General features: G+C 27.9%; 1 protein-coding gene across 1 annotated transcript in view; it reads right to left on the minus strand.

The window, feature by feature from the left end:
- Nucleotides 1-16,305, minus strand: part of LOC107162296 (uncharacterized) — a 115,249-nt gene extending 98,944 nt beyond the window's left edge. Inside the window, exons 1-2 of the mRNA XM_089219484.1 lie at nt 16,093-16,305; nt 12,515-12,659 (exon numbers count right to left, since the gene is read on the minus strand). The gene's annotated coding sequence lies outside the window, so the exon portion shown is untranslated. The remainder of the gene's footprint in view (nt 1-12,514; nt 12,660-16,092) is intronic.
- Between the last annotated feature and the right edge of the window lie 336 nt (nt 16,306-16,641).

Below are 16,641 nucleotides of genomic sequence, written 5' to 3' on the forward strand. Positions count from 1 at the left end.
TATATATATATATAAGTATGTATGTGAGAGTAGATAGATACCTCCTAATGATAATACACGGACACACGTCTGGTGAGCTGGTGTATAGTAATAATAATAATTTACGGAAAACTAGTTTCTGGCATAAAATCAAATCCTTATAAACACACGCGTGTGGCGTATATATGTATATAATATGTAGGCGTAATGGTACACCTCTACAACGTCGTACGATTCCAATCTCGAATGTGCGTCTCTGGTGTAATTTATTTCAGACAAGCCGACAACGTCTGTATTATATATATATATATATAGAATAATTTATATTATATTATTTTTATCCGTACCGTGCACGCATGTCTGCCTATATGTAGGTACGCATTCGAGAGGATAATGTGGAAAAAGTTACAGTGATGGAGAATTGTAAAATGAGAGCTGGTTAGGGGGGAGCCGACAAATTATGTCTTACGTGTATATACAATATATGCAGTAAGACCCGTACGCTACACGAAGGTATACCGGGTGGAGAGGGGGTTGATGGAGCGCGGAGGGTAATAAAAAATGAAAAAAGTCATTCCATCGCTTTCCCCAACCCTGAGAGTCGTATATCATCTCGGACGGACCCGGCCGTGTACACGTGCGTTCGTACATCATATTATATACATTTAGGTATACCTATTATATATATGTATATATTTTTCGACATCATTTTATAGTTAATTAACTATTTTTCGTATGTGTTGTTTTTTTAAATTTACTTTTACGATTAGATATTGGTCTGTCGATTGTTTAGGCATGTACAGACTACCATATTATATAATATATAAGAATATACACGCCAAGACTTGATGAAATTTATGTTCAGGTAGATACATGGTATAAATTATATATGGAGGTGTATATAGGCAAGAAAAATAAATACCATGCTTATGTCATATATTATTTTAATAAGTACGTATAATACCCGTGTAACATTGTGCATCTATAACTAATAAAATATTACCTATGTGGCTATAATAATATAGGCACGGATGCCCGTATATCCATCTATACAATCTTGACGGTCTGTTGGTTGGAAGCATATAGCACTGTCCCTATTATATACAACAGTTTTTACCTTGTATAATAAATTGTAGCTGCATCATCCGATATTAATTTATTATGGACACAATGTATGATTAAAGTGAAAGAGCCCTTATTAGGCATTAGAAGCATTATCCAGTTATTATATAAACAAATTAATTATACACGTCAAGAAAAACTGCATATAGGCGAAACCGGGTAATTCAGCTATATAGGTACTTACAGTTACATTTATAGTCTAAATATGTATAGTATTCTAAAGTTGGTTTAGACTGTATTGTGTATATAATATACTATAAAAATACACAAAATTTAGGTAATATTAGTTATTACCGATAAAAATTTATCTGGCATTATACCATACTATTGATATACCCATTTTACGTTATTTATAATTTTAATTTACACAAGTGTTTGGAAATTGCCTATACATTACTCCTTGTATTCTATACACAAAATAAATATTAAAAAGCGGGGAATTGGATGTCGCTCTGCTGACAAGTGATTTACTGTAGTAGATGGAACTAAATTTGAATCCAATGATATTATATCATTTTATACGAAAAACGATTTTGAGCGAAGCCAGTTAAGTATACCAAATGCTTATATAATCATTCAGTGAAAATTTCAGGTATCTGCGGTCATTTATTTTAGAGATACATCAACATAAGAAAATCGCTAAATGAGAAATCTAGTGAAAATCCGATGTTGTAAAAATTTAAATTTCTTACACTCATAAAAATTTAATTTGACTTTCTGGTAGACATTATTTTTTTTATAAAAGTAGGCAAACTTATAAGGAATCTTATACCTATTATATTTTCAAATCTCAGATTTAAAAAGAAACATTTTTATGAATTCTAGCTTAAAATAATTAGCGAATTTTTGTCATTTTTAAGTATTTTTTCAAAATTCAAACTTTGATGCTTATAAAAAAAATGGTGACTATGTATTTCTTTTATTTTTTAACTGCTATTTTAACAATATGTTAAGAGCCTTGTATTAAATTTTCAAGCTTTTCTACCCAACAGATACATTTTTATCGATATTAATTATTTTAAAAAGAACTAATAATGATCGAATTGCATACGCCTATAAATAGTTCAACTTAATTTGAAAATTTTTGATAATTTTATGGTGGATAGAAAATACTTATATAAACACTCGGTGAAAATTTCATATATCGATGGTCATTTGTTTTAAAGGTATTACATCAAAAACCATTTTGTCGAAAATTGATTGTGCGTAAAAATTCTCGTTTTTTCCTTAATTTTAAGTTTTATCTCAATATTTAGGAACATATTGGGAATTTTTTACTTTTGACCACCCAAAGTACCAACTAGATTAACTTTCTGATCGAACGAGGTACTAAAGTCGAAAATCAAAGCACTTTTACTACTCCAAAACGTGATGACACACACAAAAAACACACACACACACACACACACACACATCATTGTAAAATAAATACATCCTCGCTCCGCTCAGAATCTAAAATACCAAATTTTGCGAAAGGTACTTTTAAAATTAATTAAATATATGTTCTTCTTGTTTACGTTTGATCGCAGTAAATATACATTTCAGATACCACAATCACGCAACCTGCCAAATAATAATTAACTGTCGCGATCATAAAATAATGTACCTATACATCTTACAGCCAATGCAAATATCAATATAAATGCGCACTGCGATAAGTGCATCACAAAGGAAATGCAAATAAAAAAAATTGAGTAAGTGGGTGTCACTCTGCTGTACACTAAGTACATTAAGTTACAAGCTGGTAAGTGGTAACTGTAATGGATGATGTTAAATTTTAATTCAACGTTATTTTATAATACTACTGTATACGAAAAACGATTCTAATTGGAGACCGTTATTTGTGAGTCTAAGATATGTCATACTATACTTATATAATAATTATTTAAAAAAAATGTAAGTATCTATAAAATAAATTCAAAAATTTGATCTTTAAATGCCTATAAAAAAATTACATCTATGTATTTGTAATATTTTTCAACAGCTATTGTAACAATATTTTGGGAAACTTGTTTTAAATTTTCAACCTGTTTGATGAATAAAATTTTATTGACATTTACAGAAAAAAAACTAAAAATTCAGTTAACAGCTTAAAACCACTAAAAATATTTCAATAATTCATGTGACCTATACCGAAAATTTAATTAAATGTACCTTAAGTGAACATTTTTTATCAACATTAATCGAAAAAACTAATAAGCATCGAACATTGTATATGCTTATAAATATTTACATTAGTCTAAATGCTTTGAGAATGTTATGGTGTATAGAAAATGCTAATATAGAAATTCAGTTTAAATTTCTTGTTACTCTGATCATTTGTTTCAAAGATACACCAAAAACTTGTAGATTTTTCACATATGTTTACAATGAAATTGTTCACAAATAATACAAGAATTACCAAATTTGAAATAATAGGGGAGACAAGCCTAACTTTAAAAATTGCCACCCAATAATTTTTTTTTACTAACACGCGATTTTTACTTGAGGCTTTGTTTATCATCATAAAAACGAAAAACAATTAAAAAATATATTTTTGAAAAATCATTATATAATTAATTAATAATATTCTCAACAAAATGTTGCGTGCGAGATATTTTTGTTTGCGCTATATGACCTATAACCCGGCTATAGGTACCTTTTTTTTTCCGTTCAAAAAACCAGGGACGGGTGGGAAATGTTTAGCACAATACTGCCACCCGGTCCCGTATCGTTTATTCACCGTCAATATTATCGTAGTTATTTTACATATGCGGTGGCCTCTAACCACCAGGTCAATAGGTACCTACCCAAATACTTCTTCTTCTTTGTTTTCTCAATTTTCTTTGCAGAGGAAAAATACCTAATAGTAGCATGCTATATTTTAGGTTCTGAGCGGAGGTTTGGATGTATTGATTTTACTATGATATGTCGATATGTGTTTTTTTATATAGTTGTTTTTGGTGTCTGTGACTAAGTGAGTTATTGTATGCATAATGAATCTGATTTGATTAATTTGGAATTTATATTGTAGGTACGTACCTTTTTGTTTTCTTATGAAATAATAATATAATTAATATAGCACCTATAACATAATATCCTAGACTGACAAACGGTATCCGCTCAGAATCGCTATAGAACAACCTAAAATCTCTGATCTCATGTCCACTTAGACATGAACCGTCGAATCATGTAATATAATAAAACTATAAAAATCAATTTCACATCTCATGTAGATACATTTTATGCTACACTATTTGAAATTCAAATTATTGCGATGGTGTATAATGTGAACACTATTGCTCTGTTTTATAATATCGAGTAACGACCGCCAAAATCTGTCGGTAATTCAAAATGGTTCTAAACCATTATTATATTCTTCACTGCGCTTGAACATTCATAATATATTATGTTAAATTATAGTATCAATATTCTATGCATTTAACGAATGGGTTGGATAGTGGAACGACAGTTAAAAATTAATAAAACTGTACGAACGCGAATGAGCGCTGGCAGCGTGATCTACCGTTAAAGCTGGTCGCTCTTTTGGATGGTCGCATTGGATCGGTAGAGGACGCTGCTGTTATGGCCGAGAACCTTTGACGTGATTGCGATGCTGTTGTCAATATTATGGCCGACAACCGTTGTCATGGCGACAGCGCCAAATCGACCGATCATGTCCGTCCGCATGGGCATCGGCGACCGTAAACGCCGAGTACATCATTTGCAACCGTCGCACGTCGTTTTGCCTACACGAATATTATTGTATGGATTCTGATACAAGTCCGAGGACAATTAAAGATAACATTCTGTCACTTTGTAGCAAGAAGATACGAGATTTCAGATTTGTCATTTTACTAAACAGTTAATCAAACTTAAAATAAAGTAATCGACACTACGTGGGTACCAATTTATTTATGTGTGATACCATTGATACCTATACTTAAATTTTTAACGTATTCGCTTATGAAAAAACGAGTAATAGGTCCATTTGGTCACTCATATTGACTGTATAATAAATGATGGTGATTCCCATGCATGCTCACTTCCTTTATTCCGTTAACAATGAATTTATTCAAATCCTGATTTTTGGATTTTTTAAATATACTCAAAAACAATTTTTTCAAATCCTTGAATTTTTTGTATTACTTAAGGAAAAAATTGTCCTGTGACGGTAAAATCTTCTGTTTTTCAAATGAAAACCTCCTCCTTTTAACCGTAATTTTTAAGTGAATAATTTTTTTGGATTTTTTAGTTCTTAACTCGAATATGTAGTGTATTAGTTATTAAAATGTTTTTAATAAGAATAATACCCCTAAAAATGGTTTTTCAAAAATATAAATTAGACATCATATTGGAAGTTGTATTTATTATACTTGAATCAGTTTAAATACAGTTTTACAAATTATTTATGTTGCTAAATTTATATTAATGACTAAAACATTCAAATCACCATAGCCCACATATAATATCTTATATACTCATTACTATAGGGCTCGGATTTATATGTAAATAGGTACATATTTTTACTGTGACTTGATAAATTAATTTAGGTAATAAGTGATAAATTAGTTTCAAGGGATTTCCATTGTAATGAACTATATTTTATTTTACATATTTTTACATATTTTGTCATAAGCACATATTTTCACATATTTCTCAATAATTCCATTTTTCCCTACATATTTCGACAATTTACGATTTATTAATAGTTGTATACGATGTAAACGATTTCCCATGTTTCAAAAAGTACGTAAACAAAATAATACCAATTACCAAAGCAGTGTATTACATAAAAAATCCTGTTTTAGACTGCCTAAAATTAATTAGAGATACAAATTGCGAAATGAATGGGGTAATATTTCCGGCTGAACTCACTGTTTTGGACATTGAAAATATGAAATTTGCACCCATTACCTCGGTGGAAGTCGGTAATGAGTCATTACCATAAACCTTTTATCGTTTGAAACATAAAGTTATTCATCTCAAAAACTACTCGTACGAATTTTGATTCTGATACGTTAAATGTTCAGAAAAATATCCGTTATATAATTTAAAGTTTAAAATAGGGGTTTTCGTTTTAAAAACAGAAGTTTGTATCTTCACAAGGCATCACTTCCTAATCTTTTAGTACAGGGGCGGAGTGGGCTACCGGGAACCGGGCTGCAAGTGCAGAACATTTCTCCGTGGCTTGGATTGCTTATACAAAATGTGGCCAATCGGCTATCTTCTATATTTCTATAATTCCATCATTTTTTTGTTATAATGTTTGATTATTAGAATGGTAATATAATAAAGGAATATTTGATAAATTAAACTTTGGGTGTAGTAGGGTTATTAATAACTTATATTGTCGTAATCAAATTTTTGCAGTTTATTGAGTGCATTTTTATTCTTATTTTTTTATTAAATATTATATTGCCAGAGAAGGCATAGAGTAATACTACTGTATGAGTGGAGGCCGATGATACATCCGTTATGATTAATTTAAATTATAAATTATTCATTATTTAACATATATGTAGTAAAATGCTTCTTAAGGATAAGTTTTATTTTATTTAAAATAAAAGAATTCATGTTAAACATTGTAAAGTACAGTCAAACTTGTTCAACTCGAAGTTGAAGAGACCGGAAAAAAGTTCGAATAATCCAAAAAAACGAGCAAAATTAGGTCTAGGGGCCGGTGGAAAATGTCGAGATATGAGAGATTTCGAGTTAACCTCGTTCGGATATATTTGTCATTTGTTTGAAACATTAAACATTAAACCTTCTATCATTTAATTTGCAGATTATTTACCGCTAAAATCAAACAAAAATAATACATTTTAGTTAAAAATTTTAAAACATATTCACTAAAAAAATATAAAAATGTTTAAGGCTACACTGGTTACAGTGTAAAATGTAAATTAAAATATCAGTATAAGTATCATGTATAATGTACTATATAATTAGTATTATTTATATTAAGTACTAATTATGTTTATAATATTATAATAGTGTCACTGTACTGTGAAAATAAAGACATATATTTTATATATTATATGTGTGATGTGTGCACACTGACCAGGGTTTCTTATACTTTGAGTGGACAAAAACAATTTAATAAACACATTCCAAAAAAATATATAATTATTTCCGTCGATTTACGAAGAGCTCTTATTAAAAAGTTGCCTGAAAATATTGGTTTGCTCATTTTCGGAAAGCCACTGTAATAAACTGCAACCTAACCGAATCAGTAATTGTTGAGTCTATATTAGCTACAGGCATATTAGAATTAAAGCACATTACTTTTTTTATTTGTCATTTAAAAAACAAACAATACTTAAAATATTATTTTATTTAAAAAAAAGCCTGAATGTGTATGTCGCTCTGCTGTACAGTAGGTTACAAGTGGGTTAATGTAATAGATGGAATTAAATTTAAATCCAATGATATTATATCATTGTATACGAAAAACTATTCTAAACGGAAACTGTTTATCTGTCTAGGATATATTATAGATTATTACAATTTTCAAATCTTAGATTTAAAAAGAAAATTTTTTATGAATATCTAGTTTGAAATAATTTGCGAATTTTCGTGATTTTTACATATGTTGTCAAAATTCAAACTTTGAATGCTTGAAAATAAAAATTGTGACTACGCATTTCTTTTATTTTTCAACTGTTGCTGTAAAAATATTTTAGGAGACTTGTATTAAATTTTCAAATCTTAGATATAAAAGGAAAATTTTTTATGAATTTCTAGCATAAAATAATTTAGGAATTTTTGTGATTTTTACATAATATGTTGTCCAAATTCAAAATTTGAATGCTTATAAAAAAAAATTGTGAGTTTATATTTCTTTTATTTTTCAACTGCTATTGTAAAAATAAGTTGGGAGCCTTGTATTTAATTTTAAAATCTTAGATTTAAAAAGAAAAACTTTTATGAATTTCTAACTAAGATAATTTGAACATTGCCGTAATTTTTACGTATTTAGTCAAAATTTGAACTTTAAATGCTTATAAAAAAAAATCGTGTCTATGTATTTTTAATATTCTTCAACTGCTATTGTTACAATATGTTAGAAGTCTTGTATTAACTTTCAAGCTTTTCTACCTAACAAATAAATTTTTATACTTAAAATTAAGGGAAAAACGGGAAATTTTATTTACACTCATTTTTCGACAAAATCGATTTTGGTTTTTGATGTAACTTTAAAACAAATAACCATAGGTACATGCAATTTTTACCAAATGTTTATATAAGTATATTCAATTTTATTTACCGTACAACTTTCAACAAATTTCGACTTAAGTTGAACTATTCATAGGCATTTGAAATTTTCGATCATTATTAGTTTTTTTTAAATTAATATCGATAAAAATTTATTTGTTAAGCAGAAAAGCTAGAAAATTTAATACAAGGCTCTTAACATATTATTACAAGTTACAATAGCAGTTAAAAAATAAAAGAAATATAAAGTCACAATTTTTTTTTATAAGCATTTAAAGTTCAAATTTTGACTAAATACGTAAAAATTACGGCAATATTCAAATTATCTTAGATAGAAATTCATCAAAGTTTTCCTTTTTAATTCTAAGATTTGAAAATTTAATACAAGGCTCCTAACATATTTTTACAATAGCAGTTGCAAAATAAAAGGAATACATAGTCACAATTTTTTTTTAAGCATTCAAAGTTTGAGTTTTGACAACATATTATGTAAAGATCACGAAAATACAGAAATTATTTTAAGCTAGAAATTCATAAAAATGTTCAAATTATTTCAGATAGAAAGGTTATCTTTTTAATTCTTAGATTTGAAAATTTAATACAAGGCTACTAACATATTTTTATAATAGCAGTTGAAAAATAAAATAAATACATAGTCACAATTTTTTTTTAAAAGCATTCAAAGTTTGAGTTTTGACAACATATTATATAAAAATCACGAAAAATCACGAAAATTCACAAATTATTTTAAGCTAGAAATTCATAAAAAATTTTCCTATTATATCTAAGATTTGAAAATTTAATACATGGCTCCTATCATATTTTTACAATAGCAGTTGAAGAATAAAAGAAATATATAGTCACAATTTTTTTTTTACAAGCATTCAAAGTTTGAATTTTGACAATATATGTAAAAATCACGAAAATAACGAAAATTCGCAAATTATTTCAAACTAGAAATTCATAAAAAATTTTCTTTTTAAATCTAAGATTTGAAAATTGTAATAATCTATAATATATTCTAGACAGATAAACTGTCTTCGCTCAGAATCGTTTTTCGTATACAATTATATAAAATCATTGGATTCAAATTTAATTCCATCCATTACAGTAACCCTCTTGTAACCTACTGTACAGCAGAGTGACATCCACGACTTACCCGCCTTTTTTAGTTTGTGTCTCCAAATTATTAAGAAAAATATTGAGAAGTTTTTACTTTTGACCTCCCAAAGTACCAACTAGATTCATTTTCTGATCGAACGAGGTACTGAAGTCAAAAATCGAAGCACTTTTACTGCCCCAAAACGTGATGATAGACACAGAAAAAAACACACACACATCATGGTTAAATCAATACCTTCATCGCTCCGCTCAGAATCTAAAAATCTATTAATAACCCATTGAGATTCAGCTAAATTTTATACCAGGGTTGGCAATCCTATTGTATCTCGCGTACCAAATGTGGCACGTTGATCAAATTTCAATTGTACATGAAAAATTAAAATTATAAAAACTGTAATGCTATTTATAAAATTATGATTATATTCCAATGTAAAATTTATAATATAATTTTACTATAATTTTACTATATTATTGTTATACGTCTTATTATGTACTATTTAGTATTCAAGACTTTAGGCACATGAAAATTTTTCAAAATCTTGATTGAAAAATTTGGCATTTAACTCAAAAAAAGGTTCACCACCCCTGGTCTATGCCATGCTTTTTATTTCTCTAACCTTCTGATGGCAACCAGATAGGTAATATAATATATAAAGAATAATGTTCGATTTTCTGGAGTCAAAACTAAAATGTATATGTTAGCCACTCTAAAGCAACTTTAAGGGATTTAATATCAATGAGTTAAAAATACCCTTCGAATTTCAAAAAATATATCGACAATCGACATTATTTTTATTGAAATTGGTACTGTAGCTTCTGCATACAAGTTCATCTGCATTATTTAATTAGTAAAAATATAGATAAAAAGTATAAAATGTCTGATTAATCATATTGAATCATAATCTATACAGTATATTATTTACGAATATAATAGTGACATGTTTAACAACTATAATATATATATAGGTTCAAAGAACTATACGAGTCCCAATATCCTGTAATCTGTATGCTGGGGTCTGTATTTTACCGACACATTTTCCGTGATGAAACCTAATGTGTTGAATGATAGGTAAATTATAACGCCGTTACCACAACCATGGTTGCACCACATTTATTGGAAAATCAAAATGTAATAGATTTAATGAATATTTTAAATAAACCTCCCTTCTAAAACATATATTGCAGATAAACATAAATCACTCTCCCCTATTAATGTAGTGTATAATGACAGCAACTAACAGCGGCCATTACTATGAATGGTAACCAAGACGACCCAATATATATAATTATTATGCTTGTGTTTAAGGTCCCAAAATACTCGTTAAAACCAATCCAACTTCCACCGTTAACTGTAATTCCACGGACAAATCATGATCCTCAACACTATAATTTATAAAATTAAATTTCATATACTTATAAAAATGATTGTTGTCAAAATCATCGTGCAATAATTTTAATTAGAAATAATTTTTATTGAACCATTCTTATTCGTATAACCGTATGTTAATATTAAAGAGAATATAATATACATATAGATTGAATATCAAAAGAGTACCTATATATATATAAGACGATAACAAAATAATTAGTTAAAATTATTTTTGTTTATACTTAGATTATAACTAAAATTAAAAATAAGGGCGGTGTATACCACCTGGTACCTAACCTTTGTGAAGGTACCTATAAAATATTATTTTAATGAGAAACATTTCACCTGTTTACGACGTTATTAAGCAACAGTGGTGCACTACAGGTCATCAAGCAAACATTATAGTATTATAGGTACATATATATTTAAACATCAAGATTATATAGGTAGTTACCTCGGTACTTATAAAATATTAAGTATACCTAACTACTACCATATAGGTTTTAAAAATAATTAGCATACTTAAATCAATGATATGCGACTCGTGATGACGTGAAGGCGCCTAGCTATGTGTATATTATGGATATTACCATATACCTACAATAAACATGTACCTAATTACATAATACTGTTTATATGTATATATTGTGTATGTTCTATAGTTTATATATTATATTATACCCCGTAACTAGATGTCTATATCTTTTTCATGACCACGAGACTACTATTAAATCAAACGCAAACCGCTTTAACGATCATTAGGTGCCGTAAATATGCACACTATGTATAGGCATCTATATTCTATATAACTTATATTATTTTGTTTACTTTGTAAGTCTGTAAAGACAATGTCATTTACACAAAACATTTAACATAAAATTAGTTTTTTGGATTCAAAAATCAATTTATTTAGTTATTTTAACTTTCATGAAAACTTTAATATACAACTATACATAAGAATACTGCATCTATAGTTAAAATTAAAAAATATGTATCTTCGATTTCTTGTCTACAAAATCACTGAGCAAAACATGTTCCCTGAGGAACATAATTCCTTTTATTTATTATACTAATTAAAAAAATACCTATATATTATATTATATAGTATATATTATATAGCAATATATTTTATTGATAATAATTTATACACATGCTTGTAAAACCAGTATATTTTTAGATGTGATAAAAAAATATTTTCATTATAATCATTTTCAATAATATTAAAATTAGTTTATTTATTTAAAAACAATTTTTATTTTTTATAACTAAGTTAATTTCAAATTTTACGAAATCATTTAAGTTCGAAAATTTCTGTTGTTAAAATGCATGACATTTTTAATTTGAAGACTAAAAGTTTGCAAACTTAATACTGAGTTGTTTATTTTGTATATGCAAAGATTTAATATTTAATTTAAATTTAACAAATCTCTTACAGTGACCTATCAATTTTTTCAATGACCAATAACACTTAATATAATTTTTTTTATGTATAATAAAATAGATGCAACTATTAACTATATTCGACAATCAACCGTGATCACGGGCATTGTTTAAGAAGTTAATAATAATAATTATTATTATAAATTTTAACAAAAGATGATCGAATTTCAAATCATTTTCGATTAACCGTCTAGCCACCATTTTTATAGCTGTAATTAACAGTCGAATATGAGATCCAAGATCCGAGATTGTACATTTTATTTAAATATAAAGTGATTGCATTACCTGTTGGAAAATAGTTCGAATGAATTTGGAGATATTTGATTAGGTTGTTACATTGGGTTCATGCTGTTTGTTGATTGTTTCGGTGATTCGTCCACCAGCTCAAGGCGAATGATCTCTCCTTTAAGTCTTATAATGGTATCTAAAACTAAACGCACAACTTACATTATTGTATATTTGTGTTTGTCTTTAAAATTATGTTGCAGCATATATACAGTATAATATAGCCGTATCCATTTAATCACTCTACTCGGGAGTAAATTTTAATTTCGAACAATGCGTGAGATATACATAATTTATTTTATTTTCATTTATTCTTCAAAAAGGTAATGAGCCGTTTTTATAAGCTTTTTAAAAGAACCATATTTAAGCCTAACTATTCAGAAGATTAGTGAGAACAGAGAAGTAATGTTGCGGAGGAAAAGCCTTTTAGTAGGTTTATAATTTTATATAGGTACTTTACCTTATTTTTTTAATTAAAATATTGTAATATCATAATATCATATGAATTTATTTGTGTATTTATTTATTTGTCAGTAGCCATCCGGTTTATAAGCTTTTGGGGGTGCGGGGGCAAAGCCCTTTTGGGGTATTGTGACTTATACAATTCTAGCCACCTCCCAAAAAAAAAAATTACCCTAGTGGCGCCTATGATCATGATTACATTATTTCCATTTTATATATTTCTTTTCTAAAATATCGTTTTTAAAACAGTTAAAACTAATTTTCATTCGAAAAAAACTAGAACGATAAAATAATTATGAAATATATACGTAAGGCAGTTTTATGGGAATGACGATTTCACCGCGGACGGAAGTTAAGGCATAGGTAATGAATGTGCGTACGGAAACTTGTGACGGCGATGATATAATTTTACATTTTAAACAACATATTTATGCTTGCTATTTCGCCCCCTATTATCTTGGTAAATTAATGAGCAGACTATTTACACTGTAAATTTTACAGTTATTTGATATTTTAAGGCCATTGGCTGACTCAGCTTGTTTCCGTGAAGTATAGCGGAGAATACATTATGTATTATCTATATATAGATGTATGTTATAAGTTATAACTTAAAACACACACAACGACACAACCCAGAGCCACAATTTGGATTTGAAGTTATTTTTGGACGCAATTATAGCAGGCATGCAACAATAATTATTAATTATTTTATTATAAATTTGTGCGATTATAAGATTGATGCCATAATTTGATCATATAATTAAACAAAAAATATTAGTTATATTATACTTAACTATATTTTATGAGTATTGAAATAATTAATAGTTAGTAATATTATATTGGTGTTGTGAAGGAAGTGAGGCGGAAAATGCTACATAATATAATATAATCGAAACGTAATAATTGATAATTGATAATAATTGATAATAAGCGTATCCAGACTGACTGGCCTAAACTGTGATAACTAGAGTTTTTCAATTTTCATGGTATCTTCATGGTGCCAAATATTAAGTAGGTGTGCACTGAGATAAAAATTTTCAAAATTCGGATTTAAATAGATGCTCACCAGAGGTTCATGATGGAAATAAAATTTGTTTTACTTTTAAATGGTTGTCATTGGTTACTCTGGCAAATGAGTTAAAAGCATGCATCAAATTGTCAAGTTTATCACCATGAATAAATAAAAAATAAATTATGTATATCTTAAAACAAACACATGAGAGCTTATAAAATTCCTTGTCTTGTTGTTTATATACTCAAAAACTAAACCCGACCAATTTTGAATCAGAGATTGTTCTTGAATAGTTAAAAGTCTAAAAAGTTATTTGAACATACTATAATAAGAGGTGTTAAGAGGTGTTATATATTAATATTTGAACTAATGTATACACTAACACCAAGATACACCAATATAATAGCGTATTTTATATATGTTCGATTATTCCCAGATGAAGTCAGGTTATATCTACATATAATAATATTGAGTGTACACTTTTTGGTATGAAATTTACTGTACCTATATTGTATCCTCAACAATTTTAAATTGAATTTTAGTCTAGTAGAGATAATTAGATATACTATTTAATTGTTTATAATATTATGTAATATGTTCGTCTGATTGAACATTAATAGTATATGAATTTAATACGAACAAATTCCGGAACGATGAATGTGTTTTAAGAAGACTTGCGAAGGCAGTGGTAGTTTCACAATGAAAAATAATATACATTTTTATCATTTTACACGTAAAGGTTCTCCTCTAATGGGACGCAACTTTTATCATGGTGAGAAAGTTTGTGGGCTTAGATGTCTGATATCATTAATTATAGTGATTGAAGTTTTAGAAGTTATAAACTTACATAAATAAAAATAATAATATTTTTTAAATAAATATTATAATTATAATTATTAATTACGCATGTCTATATTTTCATAATAATTTTAGATATATTTAAAGCTTAAAAAATATTTAAAACCTACAAAAAAACATTAATACAATATAAATCCATATAATATTATTTGTTATGATGGTACAGAGTTATATTTATTTAAAATATTTTTAAATATGTATATGTACATAATTATTTACCTTTAAAACGAAATTGTAGTAAAATTATTTTACTAATTGAGTAAATATTTTGTGTTATTATTATCCAGTATTACTTAATTAGGAATTAAACTTTTAATTTAAACTCAAAGCTGCAGTACCTATTATAAAATGTAATATACACCTACTATTTACGTTTGATTTGTAGGTACATAATATTTATGCAAACATTCTAAAAAACATCGAAAATCTATAAGTTATATTCAGCAGGTCTATTTAAGTAAATATAAATAAAAGTATATAAAATTAATAAAACGTTTAATTTTTAATATAATATTTACCCAGTATATTAAATTGAATATTAATAATAATTAATAAATAAAAATAATTATTATTGCTGATGAGTAAATAGTAGTAAATAATAATAATGAATTGTGTAGTACATACATTATTTTAAAGGTGTGTAATGTGTATATAATCTTTGTCATAAATTATGTTTATATTCAATCATAGTCGTTTAAAAGTCGTTTTATTGATCAAGTTCATCACGCGTGCTGGTGAATACAAATGAGTCGCTATAATATGTACTATAAAATACTACTCAACATAATAATATTATATGATCCCCATAAAGATTTTTTGCGTATATTATATATATGTGTATATTAAGTGCGTATGTATAATAAAACAATTAATTTCACATTAAAATGCCGTACCTATACACGCGTAATATGTCACGAACGTGTGTAGGTTATTTCAAAAAATAAAATCATTTAATCGGTATTGCAGAGTATAGCGCCAAACGCCCGGCGATGTACCTATATACAATAATAATAATTATTATTATGTCATTACGATATTTAATGTTTTTCATATGGAGCCGGTGGCAAGGTATCTATATAATAATAATTTAACAATGTATATTATTATTATATACCTACATTATCGTCCCGTGTGAAGTCGTATTATATTGTTTACAGCCGTATAAAAAGCAACCAATTAAAAACGATGAAATTGATAATATAACGACAGTAAAACTATATAACCCAAATATGCTAACATTACTCACCTATATCGTACGAGGCGTATATCGTGCAAAGATGAAAACGGGTGTACGTCGTCGGCTCGACGAGTGTTGTACTGGCAAACGCCTTGCGAGAAAAGTCGGTGGAAAATCGAAATGTTTGTGTTTATTTAAATTTTTTGCAAATGCCACAAACTCTCCCACGAATCGAGTTCAGTACGAATGAATCTTATAACGAATATTATAACGATATTATATAATGATATTTAAAAAAATAATAATAATAATAATATAATGGTCTACGTCACTACGCGTTCCTACACATAATACAGCATCAGGGACGGACTCCGCGATAAATCTGAGAATTTTCCTGCGGGGCGATGCGCTCTCATGTTGCGGGCGTATCCCACCGAGTAGCCCCTCACCTCCGCCATCGGACACCCCCGGACAAACGATCCAATAACCGCGCGAGCCGAGTCGACTGGATTTTATGGCCGCGCGCGCGGGAGGTCTCGTTCTCTGCAGTGCGTCTACGTATATTTGTATATATTTCATACGTGTAACTATATATATATATATATATATATATAATAT

Source organism: Diuraphis noxia, unplaced genomic scaffold, assembly GCF_037042655.1.
Source record: "Diuraphis noxia isolate RWA-SAM2 unplaced genomic scaffold, SU_Dnox_SAM2 contig0002, whole genome shotgun sequence".
In the NCBI taxonomy this organism is placed as follows: Eukaryota; Metazoa; Arthropoda; class Insecta; order Hemiptera; family Aphididae; genus Diuraphis; species Diuraphis noxia.